The 25,032-nt window shown below is 38.3% G+C and overlaps 1 long non-coding RNA gene across 1 annotated transcript in view; it reads right to left on the bottom strand.

Annotated features, from left to right (window-relative positions):
• Window positions 1-25,032, bottom strand: part of LOC124157032 — a 197,278-nt gene that overhangs the window by 44,657 nt on the left and 127,589 nt on the right. The window contains exon 3 of the long non-coding RNA XR_006864521.1: window positions 8,255-8,477. This is a non-coding gene — a long non-coding RNA (uncharacterized LOC124157032). The remainder of the gene's footprint in view (window positions 1-8,254; window positions 8,478-25,032) is intronic.

Below are 25,032 nucleotides of genomic sequence, written 5' to 3' on the forward strand. Positions count from 1 at the left end.
CCGGTACACCGGTGTATTTTCCTTCGGCCATTTTGTATTTGGACCTAAATTAAGTAGCCGGCACCCAAAATGCCGTTTGCAGTGCGACCCCCAGGTTTTAAAGTATGGTGTGGTATCTGGATTTAGCGACCGACAGCTGAGGTCATTTATGTCAAGAGTTTAGGGTAGGAAAGGAAGAGTGGAGAGAAACCCAGCGTCGGCAATGGCATGATCTCAACGAATGGCGGCATGGCTGAACGTCCCATCAAACGGACGGAGTGCTGTACTTGAATTACCCTCCACGAAACTCTTTTAAGTAGAGATCGGATAGTCTGAAAAATATCCACCACAGTGGTCCCAAATCGAATAAATCTGGCCAAAATTAATAACGCTGTTATTATCACCAATATATATGTATTGCAAAGATTTACTTCAATAGTTTTTTATTCACTAATTCTGAATTTTGAACTATATTTTATGTTAATAATAAAACGTTATTGCACTTTTCCACACGATTTAATTAATACGACCGGTTTCGTCGCAGAGGCGACATCATCAGGTACAGAAACCGTTATAATAACAGTTAGTTTATTTTTGTTTTTGTTCAATTAAATCGTGTGGAAAAGTACAATAACGTTTTATTATTAAGAATTGATTTCCAAAAAGTAAAGCCAGAAACAATCAAGTTTATATTTTATGTATTTGCAATACTTTTAATGCTATTTCACATTTTGTTTAAACAATCGATAATTCAAAAAAGACAATGAAATTTAAAATTATTTCCGCGATAGTAAATACAAATGATGTAGGTATTTTATAAGACTAAATTAGATATTGTATATTATAAAACTAAATTACCGGCGCGCCGGTATTTGAACCTGGACCCACAGAGTGGGAAGCCAGCACTCTATATCTACATACTGCCCAACAAGCAGCCTCAAAAGGCGTGTGGCAGGGGGTGTTAGAAAACCAGCCGTTAACAAATGAAAAGAAAATGCTCTAAACGATTCCAACAATCATGTATTGAAGTCCTCTATTGTTCAGGAGAAAACAAATTTCCATACCTATCCATCCGTTCGGCCATTGCTCAAGGAAGCGCGCAGACTCAGAGTCTCTAGCGGCTGCCAGTCTAATTCGTTTAACACTGAGCTACGCTGTCCATTTTTTTTTGTTTCTCAAGGGTAGCGCAGCTTTCTTCTCTATTTTATTAATTTGTCGGATAAAGTCTTTCTGCACCAGACGATTGCGAAATTGCACCTCTCTTATTTTTTCATTTAACAACAAAGGAAGTCACCATAGAAACCCGATTCCAGGCTGAAAATTTTGGAGACCCTTGGCTTAAATTTAAAGAAATACAAAATAATGATAAACAAAAATAAATGCTAATATTGAATTAAAGGTTATAATGTATTGAATAAGCAGTGGGATGAAAGCAATGTTAATGGTGTGTATCGTGAGTAGATCATTCAAAGAGTCTGGGGTCTCAGTAGGCAATCGCGTCTCCCACACAATCTTCATCCCCGCTTCCACCCGAGACAAAGAGAGACGAAAGAGGGAGCCACTGCTGTGCCACGCGGCGATGCAGCGGGTGAGGTGGGGGGGGGGCTGGGGGTCAGGGGTATGTCACAAACCGCGAGACCAGCCACTGCATGCCAGGTCCAAATTGCCACCGTTCACCGGGATAAATTAGACTTCAACTTCTCATCATTTCTCGGGAAAAAACTCATCTAACATTACAATTCATGAATGCATGGTAAAAATTAATGACAGATCATATATCTTCAATGTAAGACTGTTTCTGGATCTCTAACTAATTTAATAACCCAGATTTCTTTTCAAATTTGGCCAAATTTACCTTGAATGGGGGTAACTTTGGCCCAATCTAATAAAAAAAGTACACATCTAGTTCTAAAAAATGAATTGAAGCAAAGATGCCCCACACATAATACCTCTTAGTATTCTGTTTTAAAGTGTTCCTTGATTTAAACCAGTAAGTGTATTTTATTCAGATAAAAATGAAAAAAAACATTTCTGCTAGGAAAAATCACATTAAATTGCACCGTTTCAATGCATAATGTATATATGACCAGTTAATGTTCAAAATTTACTCCCAACCTCCATCAGAATGTTAATTTATTAACCTTCATAAGACGAAGAGTCATAACTGTCACCTGTCAAACGACGCTACAACTAAGTCGATAACTCAATGCGAAATGCCAATACTATGAAAGAACTATGAATTGTTTTACGTCACTGGGCCAAAGTTACTCCAGTTGTCCGTGCTGGTGATGAGCCGTTCGCGATTAATTCGTTCAAATTGTTCGAATGCCCACGTAAATCGAATGGCTCATGAGTCATTGTACAAAAACAAGTCGATCATCAATCAGTTGGGCTTCCAGTTTCGTCGAATCGATTCTTACAATTATTGATCCAGCAAGAATCTGACAGTTAACGTTGTCAACAGTAGAGAAGTCAAGTGTGGAAGTGTGCGAAACGTGGTGCTACTGAAGAATGATGAAAATAAAATGGATCGACCGAGTAATTAATGAGGAAGTGCTAAGAAGAGTGGGAGAAGAGAGGGTTCTTCTAATAATAATAATAATACGTCTTTATTGGGCGAGATTGTGACTAGAAAGTCCCATCTTCCATCTAACCCCTCGTCAAACATTAAATATATGCAGTTAAATACATTGTCAAATTGCTCATGAAATTAAATGCAGAGAAATTACATAAAAATAAGTAGAAGTTCCATTTTCAATCAACAATTAGCATTATAATTTAACAAAGTTACTATTGACCAAGTGTAAAAAGATGTTAGTGAACGTGGGAAAAACCTAAGGGTATTGACTGTCGTCCTTATTGGAAAAAACCCACTGCAGGAAAACGCCCACACAAGAAGGGGGGCGTGAAAAACCTGCGAAAACCTACTGAGAAAGCTAATGTAAACCTGAGTATACAAATACAATGAATTACATGGAAAATTTCACTCAAGGAGAAGACGGCCACATTGTGAGGCATGACGGTCTGATGAAAACAATATTAGAAGGAAAAGGTAGAAGGGAAGAAGGGCAAGGGACGGCCCCAAATGAGTTACATAGGACAAAGGGTTCTAAAGGATGAAAAAGAAAAGAAATACGTCGCTCTATAAAGACTAGCAAACAGGAGAGAGGTATGCAGTGCTGCGTCAAGACGATCTTTGGATTGTTGACTCTTATTGATCAAATAAATTAGCAAAAATATGGCATATTTTTTAATACTTTTTTGTATGAACTGTGTGGTGCTCCAGTCCGAATTGCGGCCTTCGTGCGGGAAAATTTTGAAAAGTTTGGTTTAAATTAAAAACTAAAAAATTTGGATAGAAACTAAAACAAATAAAAACACAAAATTAAAAGTTTTATGTGAGATGATTCAATGAAATCAATTTTTGTATTATGTATCAAGAATAGTGCGCTCGAGGGCCCAGGGTTCCATCGTTTTCGCCGCATCCAAAGTGCCTTCTACCTCGACAAAATGATCGATGCCCTGACACGAGGGAGTCCACGCACATAAGGCCGGAGGACAGTCCATTAGGATCGACGTGTGCAGTCATCGCCCCTTGCCGCAGCGCATCCACGAGCAAGGGGATTGACCAAAAGCGCCACACACGTCGCTCACGAACAAAGAGATCCGAATTTCATGGATAAATAAGATGCAATTGGGTCTGTAAACTGGAAATTAAATCCGTGATTGTGCTGTTTACCAAATTACTGATTTTCAATGCCATTACCGCGATGGGAAACTTTGAACAGCAATATTGAGAATAAGATTCCACTGATATATTTCAGTGCCTGCCTTCTCGCTATGCCCTGCGTAAAAAAAGTGTACCCTTACCAAAACCAGACTTTATATTGTTTAAAAGATGTTTTTTGTATGTATGACCAAAGGTATATGTTACAATGTATTATCCCAGTAATGCACTATTTCAAATTCTGTGAATAAACTTTTGGAAAATGCACATTCTTCACTTCTCTCCTAAGATAGCGCAGAGCAATCATTGTTGTCCATATCGATGTAAATTAATTATAAATAAACTCTTAGAATGTAGCTTTAAGATATGCACTTGCACTGTTCAGAGATAGGCGTGGTATTACTTCTCGAGCTACATGAGTCTTTAAGTAAAGCCATAGTGTATTATCATTTGATCGTAGCCTTAAACAGGTTCTACTTCAAGGCTGCCCAAAATTACTCTCTATTTATAATTGAAATTTAATTTTTTGTATGGTGTAATAAAACGTTTAATTAGTATATACTTTAAAATTACTTCAGTTTTCACTGAGTTGTTTTAGTGTAAAGAGTACAGGTTCTCACCAAGGTAACTTTACTGTTGAACTGCGTTGAGAAATTTTCTCGTGATATGACAGGTTGAAATTATTAAAGCCTTTTACAGTTTGATGTATGTATTTGGATGAAGGTTGAGTATTTTGAAACTGTTTTGTATATGTTTTGGGATGACACCGGTAGCTGAGATGACTAGTAGAGCTATATAAACCTGTTCTATATTCCATATTCTTTTTATTTCTATTGCCAATTCTTAGTACTTATTTATTTTTCCAGCTATTGTCTTTTCGATGTTATGCGACAGTGGCACAGCAATATCAAACATGTAACAAGTTCTATGTTTCTTGTCAACCAACATTATACCTGGTCTGTTATTAACTATAGTTTTATCTGTTTGGATTGGCAAATAGTAGTGATGCGCTCTGTTGCGAAATGTTAACTGCGCTGTTTTCTAGCATTGTTTCGGGGTGGTATTCATAGTATGGGGTCTTGGTATCTATTAACTTGTGTTGGTAGGCCAGTTTTTGTTGGATAATTTTTGCTACTTGATTATGTCTACTTAAATAGGTATTCTGTATTAGCTAACATCTTACAGCCAGATATAATGTGTTGGATTGTTTCTGGCACTTGAAAACCCCTTCTACATTTGTCATCCGTTATGCCTTTATCACTCAGGATGTACTATGCATAATTTTTAGTGTGAATAACCTGGCCTTGTATTGCAAGTTTGAACCCTTCGGTTTCTCCATAAAGTTCACCCAATAACAGCCATTTTTTTATGAGATTTTATCAACAAATGGTTGATTGAGGTCATTGATGTTTCGTCCATGTAATTCCTTCTGGGCCAATAGTTCTACCTTTCCATTCAATAGAACGGTTCTTGAGTTGGTTGTTCCATAGGTCGTGCCATTTTTAAGTTTAATGGTGTTAATTTATTGTCGGCATATACTATTGATTTGTGCAGCATCGAACTGTTTGATTTATTGTAAAAGAAATGTTTTAATCCATGAATTCGATTTTTGAGAATCTGCTGTATATCAATTAACCCCCTACCTTCCATATAGCGGGATATATTTATACGTAGTATATTATTATTATTATTATAATTTTGTTATTAAGAGAATCGCTAAGTACTCGTCGCCACGCTGTGGACACTTTTGATTCCCGATGAATTAAAATGCGCCCAAAAAAGATTAAATAAAATCCGCGGTGCCTCCTCCTCTGCGTACCGTGCGTCGGGGGAGGCGCCGGGCCATGTGGCTGGCTTTGGTGGCGGTCGGTGTGGCAGCGACGAATGAGCAACCGCAACCATGAGACCCAGTTTCCCTGCTGGCGCTCCCAATTTCTCCGCCGACCAATGGAAATGAGCCACAGGGGGAGATGACGACGGATACGGATTCTTATTCCCCATTCAGGCGCGCCGCCTCAAATTTCATCGAGATATGATTAATTATGAACCATTTAACGCGCTCATCACCATAACTCAGCAGAATTAATCCTTCAAGAAGGTAGACTACCAACTATCAACATCTATCAACTCTTTACGACCAAATTCAGTGGAAACAAAATAAAAATACTATATGCATGCATCTAATTGTTTTTTATGGGCTGAAATTTTCCATTAATTCAACAGCTCAAGTTTACACCAATTATGATATTCGCTATAAAATAAACATTTTGTTTCACCGGGATTGAAATCCAAATATCCCGATAGCCGGTTAGATATGCTGCCAGTTACTAAACCAGTCCAATATCTTCCGGCTTGGGTCTCAGTCTGTTCGAAACGAAGTCGTTGCCAACGCCTCAAGTCCACATTGTGACACAGGAGACGTAGGTCGTGCTTACTAAGACACTGCCCGGGAGAAAGCCTTACTTTGCGCCATTCTGCGACGATGGATTTTCAAATCACGGCAGATAATGAGTATTTTTGATGAAACAGCAATATTAAATCTCTTTTCCTTGTCAATTTTTTCTAGAATCTTGTGCCATCAATTTATTTTTCTCAATTAAATTAAATTGACCAGCCATTAATTTATGGAACAAATTAAATAAATATTCTCAAATTTAAAAGAAGCATTGGATCCAGTATTCAATACTTCGCTAAAAAAAGGGAGGTGCAATACTATCCATGGATGACATGATTTCTATGCTGTAAGTATGCATTAATTTATTCTCAGCAGAGCACCATCATCACCTCTGAATTAGACTTCTGCAGCTATTTTTACATTTACAAAATCCAATGCATTTATGTAAGCTAAAATTATTCAAAATATTTTTATGCGACTGCCCGAATCAGAAAAAATACTTTTCACGTATGAAATTGAGGAAACGTTCAGCCATGAGAGCCAACGAGATTAAAATTATCATTCGTGTAATCAAATTTTGGATTGTTTTCATTTTTTATTTAGTTCTTTTTCCAGCTATTTGTGTTGATCGTAGAGTCATTATATTTTACTTAAATTAGCGCATAATCTTGCTGATAACTCTAAAAGATGAAAAGTGCTTTCATCTTATTTTGCCACGATTCATACGGCATAATCAACGTTAAATCAGTTTTTTATGGCAAATGTACCCGAGCTGTTATTAATATTTTTTCCATTACTTTGACTCGTATCGCCACTTAATCCTGTAAAATAATGCATTGCATTTGAACGCAATTCCCGGATAATTTTAGCATGGATAGTCCGTTTTTGTGGAAAAAAATTGAGGAGTAGGTGTTTATTGCAATTTCCATAACAACCAAATACACTTCGTTTTTTGCACCAACCAGTTTAATGAAACGTTTGAAAACCGTGATATATCAGTGCGGTTATATCAAAAAGGACGAGTACTCTGATAAGGTGGAAGTCGATACAAACCCGAAAGGAGAGCACATGACCCGTATACCATGAAACTGATAGAAAAGAAATATAGGACGCTAGGACGAGTAGCCAAAGATCACCAATCGTCAAATCTAAAGCGCAAAATCGCGGAAATGAATTATTCGAAATGTGGTGCCACGGATGAACGATGAAGATATAATATATCGACTGAGTGAGTAATATGGAAGATAATAATGACTAAGAAGAGTGGTAGAAAATATAAGTCTTCTGAAAGTGCAATAAAAACGACGGGTCAATCTAATTGGCCACATGAGATCATAAGGTACGATGGCCTGATGAAGACAATACGTCTAAGGGCGGAGCCGAATGAGTTATATAGGCCATTAAGGATAAAATAGAGGATACATAACAACAATTTAAGCTTTTAAGAGAGCCGAGTGGAGATAGGTGCTAAACAAATTTTCGGATTTTCGTCTGAAGACTTTCACAGCTTCTTTTATCTATGTTGCTGGTGGTTTTCGGGTATTGCTGTGTAGAAAACATTTTAACTCGACGTTTCACTCCTCCTACTGGGAGCGTTATCAAGAGAATGGAAGGAATTTATACTCGTCCCGAGCTTATATATGTTTTTTTCCGCTACCCATTGTTGTGCCGGATTTGAATTTTAGCCGATAGCCGTTGGCCATTATATTGTGCTAGGAGGGTTCCTAGCACAATATAATGGCCAACGGCTATCGGCTAAAATTCAAATCCGGCACAACAATGGGTAGCGGAAAAAAACATATATAAGCTCGGGACGAGTATAAATTCCTTCCATTCTCTTGATAACGCTCCCAGTAGGAGGAGTGAAACGTCGAGTTAAAATGTTTTCTACACAGCAATACCCGAAAACCACCAGCAACATAAATTTTCGGATTGTTGAATAATAATGATTACTCTCTTTCTTCGAGTTGTTTGCTTAGAAAATGTTAAAAGTTTTGATTTGAGATATTTGAATCTTCCGCTCTCCGATTACGAAAAGAACCGATAATTTACTGAGAAACAATAAGATCTCCAGCAAGCCAGCCGTTCAACGCCCATTTTAAACGAATTTTGAAATGAAAACCCGTGATATTAGAGTTTAGAGCATATCTCACCTTGAATGAGGAGACCTCAGCGACGGAATACAGGTTTTTAATATGATAGGTTGGTCCTCCTGCTAAGCAATATCCTAGTAGAAATCCTGGTCCAGTTGGGCATCACCTTTTTCAATTCATCAGCGATTAAAATCCAGAATTCATTCGTATCCGTTGCGAGGAAAACTCAGGTCACCGGACGATCACATCCAGACAACTGCACGCACACACGCACCCGGAGAATCTGCGCATAAAAAGAGAAGGACTTGGAGGGCGCATAGTGGATATGTGGTGGGCAGTGCGAGTGTGGCCTATCTCGCTCGCGCCTCCCGTCCCTGTTATTGTTTGTATTCCTTTGGGAGTCTGACACGCACACAAATAAGGCATATCTCCCGCACAATCGGCGACCAGGGTGGGTGAGGAGAGTAGAGCAGCCCCTTTGCCCGCCCTCCCGTGCCTCAACACGGTTCCCATCGCACCCCTCCCGCCAGGACCTCCCGCGAACACTTGAATCTTAAAGGAATAATTCGTTACGTAAGGGGAGAAAAGCTGGGTCCACAACGGGGGAGTGGGTAGCCCCAATTAAGGATGTATCTGGGCTGCAGTACACTTGATCCCTTTCCGAGAATGACGGCGCTTGGGCGCCAATGGCAGATTAAAGCGATCCCGTTGGCACATGGGAACAAAATGGAGACCCTCACATCGAGTGAGTTCCGCATGTTAAAACTCTTGATCTTCTATCATTGAGAGAAATTCCTCACCCTGGTCCTGTACCAACACGGGACTGGAAAAAGCTATTATTTTTTTTAAGATGATGCACACCTTTTACCTCACTGGTATTTTTATGGCGAATTACACGCTTAAAACTATTGCTATCACCTTGAAAATTTCATAGTAATTAGAGGATATTCACTTCAACATTTGACAGGGATATAAAATTGGTAAAAGTCCCTTTCATTATTGAATTATTCGATGAGATTTTGAATCTACCTTCGAATTATTCGATTGTCTTAGAAAATCATCGGCGTGGAGTAAAACCGTCGTTAGTCTAACGAGAGGTAAGTAAAGAGTAAAGGGGTCGATGTAAAATGAATTCGACCTTTTAATCAGTTTACAATAACGGCAATACCGTATACTGCTGGTCTGTACAACACCAGATTCTATTACTCGCAAACATACACACACACGGAGAATAAAAAAACGGGAACTTCCCCAATAGTTGCAATTCAGCTGTAGTAGAGATAAAAACATGAAAGAAAAGTCATTTCTACGCTTCCGAAATTATTATCAGTTACTCATCATCACATATGCACTTATTAATACGGTTTTGTATCAAATCAGGATGTATATTAACGCTCGAATAGCGGTAGCTTTACTTGGAAAGCTATTCTTTCAAGAACTTATCCATGCATTGATATAAAAGCGCGTGAAATGAAAGAGCAAACTTTTAATTGCGTTACATCTCGGAGCAAGAAATTGTAATATTGGCATCGGTGGCACAAATTAGAGATTTTTAGAATGAGACATTCTCCCAATCCAATTGACGAACACTTAGTGTCGGAATCCGCATGCAGGTGACTTCAACGATAGATACAATTGCAACATGTGGATATACTGAATGCTAAAAAGGAATGCTGGTGGTTTTGGAGATCAGAAAGCAGTGAGAAAAGCATTCACCTCCGATCACTCAGTGATTCAACGCAATACACCGCGCGAAACATTTAACTTAGCACGCAGTCACGCGCACGGGTGCAAATTTACACCTTGGACCAACAAAATTCGTGTAAAATATAGGTGGGTGGCCCCTTGGTGTAAACTGTAGCATAGCTCATCGACTATCGGGAGATCCGGATTTGAATCCCGACTAAATTGAATTATTTTTTCATGTCAAATGTCAGCCTTTGTGTTAATTCCACTAAAATTGGATTGGCTTGGACAGCTAAGAGCAGAACATAGCCTCAAGGAAGCCAAAGCTGTGCGAAATTCACTCATTCAGGATAGGCTACTTCCGTTTTGCGCCATGCTTGGTGATTAACATCATGTTATCAGGGAGTGTCAGAGCCTAGTGTGTTGAAGTCTTCGCTTCTAACCCCCCCCCCCCCCACATCCTCAAAGAAAAATTAATCCCCACTCAAGTACGAGGTCGCTTGAGGGAGCGAGGGTAAAGATCAGAAGGCTCCGAAAAATGGGCTCATGTCGGGTAAAATATATTGACAATGCCCTCGAGATAACTTAAAACCTCCATTTCATTCAAAATGGTTTCATGAACCATACTGCTGTTGTTGTTGATTGCGATAAACCTTGGAAAACAAGAGAGACCCTTATTTTCCGTATTTTGATCCGTCATCTTCCCCTCGAGCTATGAACGGCGAAATATCGACGGGAAATATACTTTGACTGAAAAGTTCATGACGTCACTGACTCTTGTCGAGTGGCATATCGCTTCTTCTCAGCCTCGCGTATCCGTCTCGCATGGTTTGCTGTCACAAACTCGACTCCACGTTTGATAATAGCACTCAATGCAGAGAACGGGATAGAACGAGTAACAACTAACAATATATTTGGAGCGACGGTGGATTTTGATTTCTTATTTCAATTCAACAAATTTCCACTGATTCAATCTTAATCCGCTCGATTTCTTCTATTTCCTCTTGCCTTCCTTAGTCGGCTTTTTTTTAGCTTAACACAAAAGACCAGACATTTACTGCCTGAAAATAATCCACCAACTCGATGTAACATTAAAAATACCTTTATATTTTCAGCAAACTCCCCTTTCTCATAAATTTCTAAATAAACAATTTTCATGAATATTCAAAAAAAAAAAAACATCTCCATGAAAACCATAAGATAAGATTCGATGAAATTTGGCACACGCATGTTTAAATGGTAGACAAAAAACTTCGCAGAGTAAAAAAAATAAACACTTATTTTAAAATTGAGATTGTAATAAAAAACAATAGTATATCTTGCGCCGAAGGTACGCGTTTAACTGCTACGGTTTACAATGCGCTCAAATACTACCAGTGAAGGTAATATACAATTGTTTAAACGTCAAAATACCCTCCCTCTATACCCCAATATTTATATGTATACATATTTCCTCGGAGGTTTTCCATTTAAAATATTTCATTGGGATCATAAATTGTTCATATTAAGGAAATGTAATCAATTGATTTGGAATTTAACACGCGTTTTCATTTGAATATGGTGTAATGTTTTTTATATCAATGTTCCTATTATGTTCTTCGAAAAAACCTAACTTCCTGAGGTAAAATAGCAACAAATTGAATATATTCCGGAAATATAAAAGAAAAATTAATTATATTTTCAGGAACTAACCATGCTTCCATACCATTTCTCGGTAATTTTGTTTTAACGACGTTTTCAGTTAAGCGAAAAACATTGCTTTCCATAGTAAAAACAGAGCAAACCTAAACGTAACCTGAGTGAGTCAAGTATTCTATGATTCAGCTAATGATGGTATCGACCATTCCTTGCTCTGGTCCTAGTAATCCTTGACCTGGCAGTGTCTTCGGACCTGCTCAAGGTCTTGTAGCTAGTCTTTTTCAGAAAAGTTTTTGAAAATTTCCCAGAAATTAACAAATAGAAAGGGAAGAATTTTATCTATCACGAGAGAACTACTAACTGTCCAGCAAGATGTCTCAATAGGAGTGTGATAGGAAAGGTTAGAACACGAGCCGTTAACAAATAAAAATAAAATGCTCCAACCAAGCCCAGCCCGAAATGTATTAAATTACTTTATTGTTCGAGGCTAAAATGAATCCCAATCTGTTCGACAAAATATTTCTCATAATTTATCGTTTAGCTCGGAGCTGAAATGTAGTGGAGTTCCAATATGATGGTCTCCGAGTCGCTCTGAAAGGTATCTTTTCTCAATTGATCAAGAAATTTCAGCCTAGTATCGCTCAACCTCCGAGTGTCTATGGCTTCCAGCCTCATTTATTTTACGTCTATGTAACGCTTTCTGTACGTCCGTAGCATTTCCTGACGAATCGCACACCTTTCCTTTGTATTTTATTAATTTAATGGGTTAAATCTTTATGCACCTTATGTTATATACTCTCTGTATAATCAAAATGTGTCCAGACGAGTGTGAAATAGCACATCTCTTTTCCTTTTTCACACAAAATTCTTCCCACAACACCCTTGACGAATCCTATCTTCCTTAGGGCTCTTCCACAGATATTCACTAAATGCGTTCCCCAACAGAAGTTATCCTAACTTAAAGATGCTTTGCTTCTGACATATTAATTAACGTAAGATCTCAAGCATTGATTTCGAGAATTACAGGATACACCTGTATATGCGTTTCATGCTTTCATTGAATAAATGGGTCAGCATTTGGTCTTGTCCCATATAAATCAAGATAGTTTTATTTAAACTGTACATAACAGCGTAAGAGCGACTTGGCCACACTTTACACAGCTCATGTCCCCTTCACAGCTAATTAGCATATGCAAACAATTATGACATGGATTTCCGCGCAAGCTTAGGTACGAAGAGACGAGAATGGGGAAATTTCATGAAATTTGTTCATCGTGCTACCAAGTCTCATTGAATAGACAATTTTCTTACGAGTACAAATATATAAGCCTAAACTCTTCTAGTACTCTACAAACGTCATTGAATGCTAATTAAAAGTTCTGAAATATCGCTTTAAGTCACGTGACCTGAAACCATTCACTTCGCAATGGGATAAGAGCCTTGATTGAAAGAGATCGGAGTTAAAATCGTCGTCGAGATTTGCAGTAGGTTTTTTTTAATGAAAAATTGACTTAAGAGGGATTTGATTAGGCAAAACACAACATTTTACCTTTGGTCGACTCTCTAATCGTGGCCGTTTTCCTGAAAAACAGAGATTGCTTCGTCACTATAGCGATGCGTGGAGTAGAAGCAAGCAGGTAAATAAGAATGCGATCAATTAACATTGTAATACGAACGTCTTAAATATTTATTAATTGCCCAGTAAGATTAAATAGATTCATTACTAGCTGAAATCTACCTTATGTATTTACTTAGTAACCTACAATTTGGAACTTAGTTTTACCCGATCGGCCGGAGTTAAGATCCAAATGATGGTGAAAAGGTAATTTAAAAGATTTCATATACATATAAATAAACATCAAGTACTATTAACGTTGTATTTACTCCAGTTCCTGTTTTTGAATCGAGACCCACTTCAAAAACGAGTCGAAATATTAGGTTTTGCTTTGACATGCAGCAAATGTTATGGGCATCGCAGTAGCAAATTTTGAGTTTACATTGCCACAGGCCTCATGCTTTTCGTATATTCTTTATTTTTCCCCGCAATTTAATCGTAATCAGTATTCTTTATCGCGAATAGCCACCTTTCTTTAAATTTAACCGCACAATGTATAGACTAACAGGTACATTTCTAGGGTGATTTAGAAAGTGAAACGAGTGATACATCCTAAACTTGGTGGTCATCCGAGAAAAATTCTTGACTCGATGAAAGCTTACGGTAACCCTTCTTTATGAGTGCACTTACGTTGAGAAATATCCTGTTTACAATGCAGATAAAGTATTTAACTCCATTGTGGAGGTCATCAACCACTTTCTTCTCTTATTTTTGTCCTTTGGGACACAAGCAAAAACCTTCTCCGGCGAGGAAATAGAGGTGCTTGATCGACGAAGCGCTGTACACGATTTGTATAGTTTTCACACGTTTTTATAATGAATGTCCATGCATAAAATACACTTATTGCATTAAGAAAATGATGTAGGTTGTAACGTAATATAACAATCTGCAATCACCTTATTTTCATTTAATATTTCCAAATCTTCCCAAGCAATCCCCTTTATTTATTTCAACAAGGCCTTGGCAACCCAACATATTCATAATCAGCAGTTTGACGTTAAAATAGCAATTATTTTCTCCAGATTTGCGTTTCAGCCCCTACGCTGACCAATTTTCCATCCACTTCCTCAGTCTTTCATCAGTGGATACCGCGCCGTGACGTCACGCGCGCGTGCTCTCCAATGACGTCGTGTTTCCAAGCAGCCCATGAAGATTAATTTTTAAAGACTCATAACTCTGCTAAAAACATTATACATCCGCGAAGTTTTAGACAAGTTCAGTTGAGGTAGGCACCTTCTTATTCTACTACTTTGTAAAAAATTGTGCATGTTCCCCATTGAGGCCATTATCGACATAGGTCACTAAAGTGGCACTTTGCCCTTAAGGGAAAGCAACGCTTTCAATCCGATGTTTCACTACTCAGGCCATCCCTCAATGTTTTTAAGAGGACTTTTATTGATTTTTACCCACATAAATCTACTCCCAACAGAAATAAAAACTGTAGAAATTTCAAATGCTATTTAAAACAAATTTTAAAAATTTATACAATAGTATATGGAAATATTGTTTGAAATGCTCACCAAATTTTTTTGAGAAGAAATAATTAATTATTATATTGTACTGCAAATTATGTAAAAGAAGATTCATATGTATAAATTGTACACAATTTATTGCATAGTATTTAGTTCATAGCAATTAATGCATGTATAGCAACATTTGCTTAAAAAACCTACAGTTTGATCGGATTTTACGGTTACCCCCACACCTACAGGTAATTATAGTTGGGTTAACCTATGCTTCATAATTCAGGATTTAAAATCTATTTCAAATAAGTAATATATAAAATCAAATCCATAATCAAATATAATACTCGACATGAACAAGGAGAGTCATAAATTATTTCACTCAGCTAACTACATCAATGACGTCTCCATGTTTCTGGGTTTCACCGCGTGGATTTTCTTTGTGACGACAGTTTCTCCGGTATTCCAACCGGCGTCTTCAGGTCGATGTCGGGATTCAATTTTTGGTGCCAATTTTTCATGCTAGATGCTGATTGGTCCACCTTCTTTTCTCTCGTATGACCCTCTTCCACGAGCTGTGGAGAGGGTAGCCGTCTTCTCTTTTCATGTTTTCCGGTGTCTTGAATATTTCGATAGCCTCCTTTATTAGCCTGGGATAATATCTATTTTCTTTTGCAACAACTGTTGCTTCGTCAAACAGTATCTGGTGTCCAGGTTCGCTCCATGCATGCTCCGCAATGGTGGAGAGCTGAAATTGCTTATTTCTTGTGAGAAGAAATTTTTAAAAATCCACGCGGTGAAACCCAGAAACATGGAGACATCATCTAGAGTACGCCGCGGAAAACTACGCATCAACTACATCAATTATGCACCATTTCTAAAATCGATGCACTAATAAAATTTCATTCTTAAAGACAAATTGTACCGAATTAATTACTTTATTTTTACGAAATACGTTACAGAATTGGACAAGCATTTTTGTTTTTACTAACTTTTGAAAGAGGACGATGACATTTTTCTAAATATAACCTTCGCTTTCATTTAGAATCCATCAATATCTAGAAACTAATTACTAATTTAACTCAAAAAATTAAGATACTGAAAAATAAAATGTAAATTTTCAGCTCTTTGCGGAAGCTTAGTGACGGGAAATTGACTCACGATAATTAATTATGGCAGTAATCAAAATCTACGTGAAATCTCCTCTCACCGCAAGCAAAAATGGCAAATGTCTTTCATCATCAGTCTGTCAAAAATAAAGACAATTTCGTGTTGAATACTTTGGAAAAAAGTTTTATCAGGACGCTTTTCCTAAATAAACGTCAGAATTCGGAAGCTAGATTAAAGATGTAATGGACTGCGCTCAACGACACCCTTTCTGTCGGTTCATACTTTCCCGCACTCTTTGCCAGTAGGAGAAAGTTCAGCCTCTCGCCGTAGAATTGGGTGGCGCTAATGATAAGGAAACATCCATAGAGGTTACCTCTATGGAAACATCGAAGTCACCACAATAATCCAAGTAATAGTCATCATGATTCTTCCACATGCCAGGTCTACTTACCATTCAAAATTATTTTCAGATCCATCTAAAAGGTTTTAAGCGCCACTTAATGGATAAATTACTAGTTTATTTGCGACGTCAACAGTCATTATTTTTCTCTGGAAAAGATGACTAATACCTAATGTATAAAAATGAATGCAGATTTTTTTCTCTACTTTTATTAATCCACTTACTTGTTTGTGATCTCATAGAGGAAAACTTCATGAAACATATACATTAATTGGTAGATACATTATTAAAATGAGATTTTCGAATATATAGACGATATGCACGACAGATTATTACGATAGCGATCGTCACACTTTAAAATTAACAGAAGTCCAAGATTATTTAACAAGACCAATTAGATTTGGCAATGTATTTAAAATGTTAAAAAATTAAAATGGCCAAACATATGATTTGTTGATTTCCCGGCGTATTTGCTTAGAAAAGTTTTCTCGAGTTGTCCTCCAGGAGTGAGCGTCCATTTGCGTCGACATTTCTATCATCAACTCGAGGTCGAAACATTTGCCCCACTGGACGCCCTGACCCGGTGGAGGACCCAAGCAAATTTCATAAAATAACCAATAGTTACCCATTTAAAGGCATAGGAATCAAGTCTTATAATCATTCGAATGTTCAAATGTAGAGTTACTGAGCCACTAAAACCCTTGCCATCCTCTCAAGTGGTCCTGTTTGCCCTCTGTTAGTTCTGAGGGCTAGTCAAAGGCATTCTAAGGAGGATCGAGGCTGAAATTTGTGCTCAAAAATTTAATAATTTATTTAGGCCTTTTGCTTATCACGGCTTCAGAGTTCATTAACCACTCACACGGATATGCAATGGAACAAAGGGTTCGTTAATCCGAGTGGGGAAATCTGCTAAGCTAAAGTATTTTTTGTGCAAATGGCAAATGGAAATGGTAGCTATGTAGTCCAACGCGGCATAGTTTTACTGCAATAAACGATATTTTTGAAACCCTAAAATCAACCTACAGCTTATTATCGCCCTCCGCCATTGCTAGGCCATCAGCTTAATGGTTAGCGCACTGAACTCTGTTTTCTAAGGTAGCTGGTTTGCGACCCAACGAAGTTATCATTTTTCCTTCACTTTATTCATGGATATTTACAGAGATTTTTCAAATTTTCCTTTAAGTATAAATTACCCATTTAATTTTTTATAGAGAATTATAGTGCTTTTCTTTATGGTGCTGTCAACTGTAAGAGTATCGGTTTTCAGGCCCACGGTGCGAGTGAGGCGAAACAAATATTCCTTCAAATAAATCGGTAGATGGAAGGAAGAGATGAGTTGCGAAGAAAAACAACCTTCCTCACTCACCCATTCACCTCCAGTCAGCTTAGCATACGACAAAGATTAAGTGGCCGCTCACTTCTCTCGAATTGGTGACGTCTTAAGAGTTCTGGTTCTTTCATTTCCTCGCTGGAGAAGAACCTTTCATTGAGAAAAGGGTTCGTCACAACAGCAACGAACCACGCGAGGCCCATTCAAAATACCGAGGTGTATATGAGAAGCGCTCGGTGGGAGCTCATCAAATAATTGGTGAAAGGGTAAAGTCCGTCGATTTGTAGGTCTCGAATAGCTCGATGAATCGATAAAACGGAAAAATAAGGGTCCGATTCGATCCCCTTCACACATACGCAATAACGTGGTGATTAGAAAAGATCTTCTCCTCCAGTCCTGCAATTAAATCTAACCACTCATTGGCAGTCACATGCTTCACGAAATCCCAAAACCTGCGATAAATACAATAGTGCTCCTGCACACTTCCGGTCCTATATCCACGATAATATCACTCCCCAATATTTCTTCCCCAAAACCGAATCCCTTTAATCGCCTGCATTATTTCCAGAATTAAAGGCTCGTATGTCTGTTCTCATCATCGATGAGGTCATGGTTACATCCTTCGTCCTAGTACACTTGCAGCCGTTGATCAATCAAGTTTGCTATTTCTATTATTCGTTTTGCGATCGCCAATAGATTATATCTCACTTACTCAGTGATTTAACCCAATGGTTGGTTTGAGTATGTGCGGGTAAAGCTCACCCTGCCTAAGCCAGAGGCATATGAGTGTCACAAATACAGGGTAGGGGGACCTGTTCCTTTCTCTGGACCACTACGAGGATTTTATGTGAGGTGTAAGAAATTTGGGTGAGATTCGACCCCGGGACCCTTTCGTCAACAGTCTACCCTCTATGCTGCCACGCCCCTCTGTTTATATCGCCCTTTTTCATCGTAGAAATGATTTAAAGATTTACAAAACGAAACGAGAGTTTTAATTTCATTTTCGAACACAATCCTATTTCTTCAGCTGAGGGTAACGCCTTCATACGAGTGTACCGCTGACTGTGACAAAACTCTATCCTTGAATCTACATAGGTGGATACGCTCTCTCTCTTTTCACCTCCGTCATGCAAACTCTGTCGTCCATGGAGGGGACACAATTGAAAACCCTCCCCTCTCTCCCTAACTAGTCCCTGCCTCGCTTGGCTGCGGTGGCATCCTATTCACTTGAGTACACTTGAGTGCACGCTAAGTAGTTTCTCCAACCATTGCATGGGGACTATGAGCGAGAAATTAAATGTACTCATTGGTTTAAATCGATGTGAGAAAACATCAACCGATTTCCTTAGTGTTTCATTTAAAAGCAAAACAAAATTATAAACAAACTTAATAGGTTCTTGCCAATGAAATAATTTAACCAAATTATCCGATATTCCACTATTTATTTTGCCCATTTTAGCAGAAATAATGGCAGAAATAGTTTTTGGAAATATTTCAGTAATGTTTAACACCCTCGCATAAGAAATATATAACCTTATTTTTGCCTTGTATGTTTACCTCGCGTGTGCGTGAGATTCCAAGAAATGGAACTAAATATATGTTTTTGACGTTTTTGTTGAATAGGGAAGTGCACTAGTGTTTCAAATGCACCAAACACATTTCTTAAATTAGAGTTCAGAATAACATAATGTCGTAAAACCACATTTAAATCCTAATAGTGATTCGAGATGACCGTCTGAAATATGGAAAAATTCAAAGGCCGCTAAAACGGGTGTCCATGTTGAATATTGGCCGTGACGTCACAAGGCAGTAGCAGAAGGCAGCTTCTACACCGTTAAGTTCTACCACTATTATTGCATAGAAAAATTACAGAATTTGAGGGTATCCGTTTTTTACTGTCATAAAATATCTTCAGAATAAATATGTGGCTGCTTCTCTTTTGAGTAAACGACTTCATCATTGCGTAATATATTAATATTCATTTACGTGTCAACTTCAAGTTTGGAAAGAGTAGTACGAATAGCACATTGAATCTTTAATAAATGCATGATGGCATTTATTTTTCGCTGGGTATATTTTGGCACAATGCCGTTTATCATGCATGCATAAAACGTTTTTTTTAAGAACCGAGTCAAACTAATAAACCTATTTCAGGCGTTTGCTGCAAGACTTATTCGTTGCGTATGTATTCACGCCGTCCGGAACGTTCGCCCTTCGTAACTAGAATCATGGGATGTTAGCCTTATTTCCGAGCTGGCTGGTTGTTGCAATGGTTCGCTGTCCAGGATGGGTTCAAGAAAAGATAATCTTGGTTGGGAGAAGGAAAATTCCAACGATTTATAAATGGTATACCAAACTTTGATGTATTTATGGTTACTGAATTTTTCAATAAGGAGGACAGGTTCAACGCTCCATAGAAATGCGAGAGGTTAAGGCCAACAAGGGGAGACCGCGTACCTTGCTGCATCTTTTTCAATTAGGGCGTTAGTTAGGCTGTAATTAATTAATTTTCATGCGTTACTTTTTACAAGTTATATATATAAATCCAAAATATCCTCAAATTCCTAATGGGTCGGCTGGGGTAGTGGTTGCGTGCACGATTCAAAGGAAAGATCTCACCCGAAGGGCCGTGGTGCAAGACTACGTCATAGCATTATTTTTTGTTGTCTTCATTGTGATCATACGGCATCAAGTTTATCATTAATTATAATTGCAGCAATCATTGACATGAGACAATTTTTTTATCATCACTACGGCGTTTAGGTATTTTAGCAATGTCATCACAAACGCAGAGATACGATGACTACAAGGGTTGGTGTGCGCTAAAATGTTAATTTTTTCTTTGCTTATACTGACCAACTTCCACATTAAAAATGAAAACCACTCTTGCAAGAGCACATACCATTAAAGACTCGCGGCAAGCAACAATATGCGTACAGGCATAATTAATAAGAACACAAAGCGAATATAAAATGCCATATATCTCGAACACTTGTAATTCACATTATTCCAAAGGGAGTTTACTTACTCAGTACATACCTCAGTACCTTGTACTCAGTACCTACCAGTTTACCTCAGTAGCAGTGCTAAAAGAACCATTCTGAAATATAATTTCAACTAACAAATAGGATGAAATAAAAGTTGATAACCCTGGACCGGGTTATGGTCGATACGTACATTCTGGGCTATAATGGTCTCGTGTATTCTTACAATATACTTTGACTGCCTATATTGCGAGTTTTCAAAGTTCGAGGTATTGCAGCTAATTTTTTAGATCAGCAAGATGAACCCGTCACCAGTGGAGTGCAAATTACGCCGCGCGACCTGCCGTGTACCTTTATATCTGTATCACCTATAAATGTACTAATTTCAACAAATTAAGATTAACTTTAACAAAAATCGTTTGTTATCATATATGCACATATCATGGGCAAAGTACGCATTTTGCCCGGTCGCGTAAAAAAATAGTCGCGCCATAATTCTTTAACCAAACTACTTTCAGTTTATAAATTACGTAGGTCTACGCGGAAGATGCTATATTTTGACTCAACACACATTCTGATGTGACTGAGGTACATATTACGTAAATTATTATAATATAAATATCATTTTGATCTTACAATACCTTCAAATGATCTTCAAAACAGAATATCATCGATAGGTAAGAGTCAGGAGCAGCCTTGAAGCATTTATTCCGTATAGCTTGTGCTTAAGGCACGGGAATGAATATCTTCTCCAGGCTTTTGTTTCGACGTCGAGATGAAATTTGGAACAAAAAATCATTTATAATTCTATTTTGAATTCATGTTTTCGGTACTAGACGACATTTTTAGGAAGCAAACTCCACCGATTCCCGGAAACTCTCGCCGCGCTAAAGAAGGCGACGGAATACAGCGATACTCCACTGGTGACTACTGCCTTGTGACGTCACATCTCAATCAAGATGGAGGCACTGTGTTTCAGCGCAACATGAAATTTTCCGACTTTCAAAACGTTTTAAAATGCATACCCCAGATGCAGAAAATAAAAGTGACTATACTAATGTTTCTTTTTTAAGCTAAACTTTCAAATTCAGCAATAAAAAAAATTAGTGCACTTCCCTATTCAAGCCTTTTTTATGTTTAAGCCAAATTGATTTTTTAAATAGTACTTCAAAATCAAACTAACGACAGCCTATTTTGGTATTTCTGTCATAAAACTATTTATTAGTTATCGCTGTGTTACTCACTGCATCAAAATGTGAAGCCCTTCGTCGACACATTTCAACTTCCATCCCGCTGCGGAAATAATTTCCAAAATAATCAACCTCCGACTTTCCAAAAGAATCAATCATTCTCTAAGCAACACTTGAATACACCTAGATAGTGAGTTATACACAAACCACCAATTTTACCCATGTATATTAGGTATATTCCTCAGCACAACGTAGCGCTTAGCAATTTTTTTTAACAGTTCGTAGTTTTGTTAATGGTTCGTTTGGATTGAAGTAGGAGCGCTTCGGTCGTGCGCAGGTACGTTAACGGTTGCTTCTACGTGAGTAAGTACATGGTATATATTTCGCAAGCTATTACACTTTCATTATTATTCGCGCAAAATATTATGGCCTTGCCGCAACAAAAATGACGACAATGATTATGCTCGACCGCACGAATTTTACAACAGAGGATTCAGCAATCGACTCAAATATGTGCTATGTTAAATATAAATGTAACCCACCACGCATTTAAATGGGATTTTAATCACTCGCAACTCGCGCGCTGTCGGCAGAGAGGTCTGTGTATCTCAGAGAAATAAGCTAAAAATGGCGAATCGGCGAAGCTTTCGTCTATGAAGATGAGCCTACCGCGTAAACCTTTCCCCGAAAAATAAGGCTGTTGAAGTGTAAATGCATTCGAGATGATATTATAAACTATCAAATTCATAAATTTACAACCCTAATCCACGCCAATAAAAATACCCCATGCGCAAATATTGAAAATAAATTAATCATTTTGCGTCATTGCCGCGCTATGGGCTTAAAAAAACAACTAGATTAAAAAGGAAGCTAAGTGGTGGCATATTTAAAGCTTCTGCCGAGTAGACTCGGGCCTCATATGCGCACTCCCTTTGGGTACATCAGTAATTATCCATTTCATCACCCAGATTATCACGCAAACATAGAAATCTGAAGTCATTTTTTGCCTCTCGTATCCCACAGTAGAAGTCAAAACCGCTTCACTCAAAAGCGCTTTCAGATATAATCGATGGAATTCAAATTTTTTCAGTGCTATTTTTTATGACTGCAAATTCTCAACTTGAGAATAGTGATAGTGAATGGATCCGTCTTTACTCATTTCTGCGTGGCACTGCAAAAACGGATTGATATGCGCCCTCCAACTACTACTTCTACAGCCATGGCGCGATAAGACGGAAGGAAAGGAAACAACCCCCCCCCCCCCCCCCCCCGGCCCATCGCTTGCTCGCCGGTCGTCTATGTCCGGGCGAAAAATTGAAAATAACCCTAACCCGATGAATGGTATACTACTGTCACTACAGAAAAAACTACACTGGATAAATGTAAACAAAGGCATAGATACAACGCATAAGTTTCTCCGATTTCTGATTCCGAGAAAATGTTACTTCTCAAAGTTAACATTATTATATGCAAACATGATTAAACTTATTGGAAAACAAAAATTGGTGGAAACGGATGAAATCTATGATCTGGGAACCAGGATAACAAGGGATGGGAGAAGCAAGAAAGAAATTATCAGCAGAATAGCCCAAGCGAAGAGAGCATTCCACCAAAAGAAAGATCTACTTACAGTGGGGAATTTAAACATGGAAATAAGGAAGCTGTTTATCAGAACTTACATTTAGAGTATGCTTCACCACGTAAGTGAGGCATGGACAATGAGAGCCGCGGAAAAATCTAGGGTAGAGGCCTTCAAAATGTGGCGCTACAGATGAATGATGAGGAAAGAGGAGAAAAGATTAGCTGAAAGGAGAGTTGAGGGGAGAGCATCGTCAATTCATTCTTTGGATTGTTGACCAGTTATGATGATGCTTTAATATTGAAATGTCGGTATTGCATCATTTTTATAAATGAACATTATGCGCCGATGGCCAAGGGTGGATCCAGGATTTTTTCTGGGGGGGGGCGCAAGGGCCTCACCGGCACACAGTCTTCTTATATATGAGATTTAAAAACGAGATATTACAATTACTGCACGAAATATTCTCTTTATTTTAGTATAAAGTAATTAATATGAAATGAAATGATTGAGGCTCCTAAATACTCGAAACAAAACGAACGTAATGATAACCCTATTAAAAATATTTTCTATTTTTTAAGCGTCTGGGGGGAAGGGGTACGTGCCCCAGTGCCCACATTTTATTGATTTGAAGCTAGTTGTGATCGTTCGTTCCATTCTCTGAAGACCAAAACTCAATGGTCGCGCGGAAAGTTACGAAAAACAAATACTCCTTCTCTTCTCGGCTCCTCTAACCATCTAAACCCAAATACGACGCTTATCATTTTACACAATTTAAAACAACTTCTATTTTAAATTATTGGATGTAGGTCATACTTTGTGAAATTTCCGTGCGTCATACATGTTAAAAGGAACTGCTTTGTACTTCAATACACAGCTTTTTTTAACTACTGCGATAGATTTCAAGAACAATGCGTTATTTTCGATAGGAGAGTGCCAAATGACCAGAAGCTTAGGCCCCCCCCCCCCCTTGGAAATGACGCATTGTCGTTGAAATCGGTGGAAGTAATTAGAAAGTAGGGTAGAAAGTACAAAGCAGTTTCTTTTAAGGCGCTCTTAACCTTTCTTTTGATGTAAATGACGTTGTGATCGTACAAGTGGATAGCTCACCGCAGCGCAGTCATTCCATGAATTCAAACTCGGGTAACTACACTTTTGAAGATGGGATGGAGCGTCGACATAAATCAAGTTTCTCCGGGAAGAATTGAAGCCTCCTCGATGAAGTCCCCACGATCGAAAGCCAATAAATACATTCGGAAACAGTGCAGGATGTGTTTTACTTTTTTCTCGGGGTCTTGTTCTACCCATTCACAAGCCCCGAGGTGGAGGCAGACGGTGGCCGTTCGCTCCCACGGGGGCTGGCTGAGAATAAGGGTGGGGGCGGCGGGGGGGGGGTGTGGGTGGCTAGCAACAGACAACCGCCATGCGACCTCCACCGAGGGAGAACTTCCGTTTTGGGATTTAAATGGACAGCGGACGGTCGGACCTAGACGGCTTCCCAAATCATCAAAACTTTAGGGGCGCACATTTTATAAAGGAGAATCTTGGAATCGAAGCAGAAGACATACGTCCCCTATATAACCTTCCATATTATACTCATGTAATGCATCAAAAGTATGCCCAAAAATATTTATACCAATTTGCGCTATCATTACGTCTACAGCACTGATGAGGATTCTAATAAGAGCGATTCCATAACCATATCTTTTAGCAAACAGTGATGACTTGAACATATATAGCTCTTGAAATCATAAAAATATAAGGGGCCAACGAAATATTATTGAAACTAGTTATCCCATTAATTAGATGTAAAGAAGTGGAAAATGGCATTTCATTTTTAATT

Source organism: Ischnura elegans, chromosome 4, assembly GCF_921293095.1.
Source record: "Ischnura elegans chromosome 4, ioIscEleg1.1, whole genome shotgun sequence".
In the NCBI taxonomy this organism is placed as follows: Eukaryota; Metazoa; Arthropoda; class Insecta; order Odonata; family Coenagrionidae; genus Ischnura; species Ischnura elegans.